At 42.8% G+C, this 2,653-nt stretch overlaps 1 protein-coding gene across 1 annotated transcript in view; it reads left to right on the plus strand.

The window, feature by feature from the left end:
• Window positions 1-2,653, plus strand: part of rbm10 (RNA binding motif protein 10) — a 120,927-nt gene that overhangs the window by 108,129 nt on the left and 10,145 nt on the right. The window lies entirely within an intron of this gene.

Raw genomic sequence — 2,653 nt, forward strand, 5'->3', positions numbered from 1 at the left:
CTCTCTCTCTCGCTCGCTCGCTCGCCAGGCCCGGTTCTAGGTATTTTGGGGGCCAAAAGCGAGATTTGGTTGGGGAGGGCCCCCCACCACGTGGGGAAACATTTTATTGGTCGCCCTCTTGACGGTGGAGAGAAAATGTTTAGTTTTAAAGTTAATTTCCTATAATTCTACACATTTTGCCATGGGGCGTAGAGACCATGTTGCAAACACAAATACCCAGTGCAATCAAAGATTAGATTTTTCTGTGTTTGATATATATTTCCACGCTGAAGTTGGAATAATACTGTGAAATTGTGAAAATTATGATAATGTCCTGTTAGTATTGGAGCTGTTTGAAAAGACTGTGGTGGGGTGGAGTTTTGGCCTTCCATGGTGACATCACCAGGCGGTAAATGAGTTAATTGACGAATAAGAAAGAGTGTTCCAAACCTGTCTGCCAATAACAGCTCATTTTGAAGTTTTCTCCCCAACTCAGACCACCCCCAGACAGTCCTAGAAAAATTACTGCTTGAGAAATTGCTCTTTGCTAAGAAGCTATTTTTGTTTCTAATTGTATTTATTTTTAAAATCACATTAAGGTACTTAATAGTTACCCAGAAATGATTTGATATTGACATAAAAACAGCTGGATTGGACCTTTAAAGCCATTTTTCTGCCATTGTAATTATTTTGCCATGCGGTCAGTATTGATGATTAATAACAAGTTTAGATTAGAGCAAGATTTTTAAACGCCGATACCGATTGTTGGGGGTCGAGGAGGCTGATATTAAATATAATTCCATTTGAACATTTTGATGAGGCATTCTTCCATGAGGACCTTCCCAGATCCTGTGATATCGATGAGGAAGTCCAGCTGTTATTTCAACATTTACATTTACATTTAAGTCATTTAGCAGACGCTCTTATCCAGAGCGACTTACAAATTTCAACATTTACATTTACATTTAAGTCATTTAGCAGACGCTCTTATCCAGAGCGACTTACAAATTTCAACATCTAACTATTTCCCCAATCGTCTTCAGGGTAACAACAAACAACAAAAAAAAGCCTTTCCTGTTTTGACAATTCTTAAGAAAACATCCGCTTTTCAAATCATTTCACAAAAGATTACTTAAAGCTAACGAACAGTATGAGTCCAAATCAGTCCTGTCACAATTGGATGCAGTGAAAACAGGACAGAGGACACAACCATTTCTTCAACAGAGGCTTCAAAACAAGCGATATGTGTGACATTATAGAATATTTTGTGTGAACGAAATGCTACCTGCACATTTATTAGCCAATGATCTCTTCCACATTCACAGTTTATAATCTCCAAATTGCAGTCAGCACTATAAAGCCAGGGTAAAAAACAACAACTAAAATAGCCATATTTCAGAAAGAGGAAATAGAAAGAAGAAAATAAATATATATGAATAATATAAATAAATATAATATGCAATAATAGCACTGCAAGCATCCGAAGAAAACGAGATAAAAAATAAAAAGAAAGTTTAATATTGCTAACAACTTTAAAAGGCGATTAAGCTTTAATATCATCCATTGGTTAAAGACATTACTTGTGAAGGTAGACAGACCAGCAGAGAGCTGTTTACCTCAGAGCTTGAATCTATCCTGCAAACAGGACATTTGGAAAGTATTCAGACCCCTTGACGTTTTACACATTTTTTTTACATTACAGCATCATTCTAAAATGGATTAAATTGTCCCGCCCCCATCAATCTACACAGAGTACCCTAAAACAGTTGCTTTGTCTTTAAGGGGTATTGTGAGGTAATTATGGGGTATTGTGATGTCATTAAGGGGTATAGTGTGTAGATTGATGAATAAAAATATTTATTTAATACATTTTAGAACAAGGTTGTAACGTAACAAAATGTGTAAAAAGTTAAGGGGCCCGAATACTTTCCGAATGCACTGGTCACACCTCCATCCCTGGTCACACCTCCATCCCTGGTCACACCTCCATCCCTGGTCACACCTCCATCCCTGGTCACACCTCCATCCCTGGTCACACCTCCATCCCTGGTCACATCTCCATCCCTGGTCACACCTCCATCCCTGGTCACACCTCCATCCCTGGTCACACCTCCATCCCTGGTCACACCTCCATCCCTGGTCACACCTCCATCCCTGGTCACACCTCCATCCCTGGTCACACCTCTATCCCTGGTCACATCTCCATCCCTGGTCACACCTCCATCCCTGGTCACACCTCCATCCCCAGTACCTGGTCACACCTCCATCCCTAATTCCTGGTCACACCTCCATCCCTGGTCACACCTCCATCCATCCCTGGTCACACCTCCATCCTGGTCACACCTCCATCCCTGGTCACACCTCCATCCCTGGTCACACCTCCATCCCCCTGGTCACACCTCCATCCCTGGTCACACCTCCATCCCTGGTCACACCTCCATCCCTGGTCACATCTCCATCCCTGGTCACATCTCCATCCCTGGTCACACCTCCATCCCTGGTCACACCTCCATCCTCACACCTCCATGGTCACACCTCCATCCCTGGTCACACCTCCATCCCTGGTCACATCTCCATCCCTGGTCACACCTCCATCCCTGGTCACATCTCCATCCCTGGTCACACCTCCATCCCTGGTCACACCTCCATCCCTGGTCACATCTCCATCCCTGGT

Source organism: Oncorhynchus keta, chromosome 28 (assembly GCF_023373465.1).
Source record: "Oncorhynchus keta strain PuntledgeMale-10-30-2019 chromosome 28, Oket_V2, whole genome shotgun sequence".
NCBI lineage: Eukaryota > Metazoa > Chordata > Actinopteri > Salmoniformes > Salmonidae > Oncorhynchus > Oncorhynchus keta.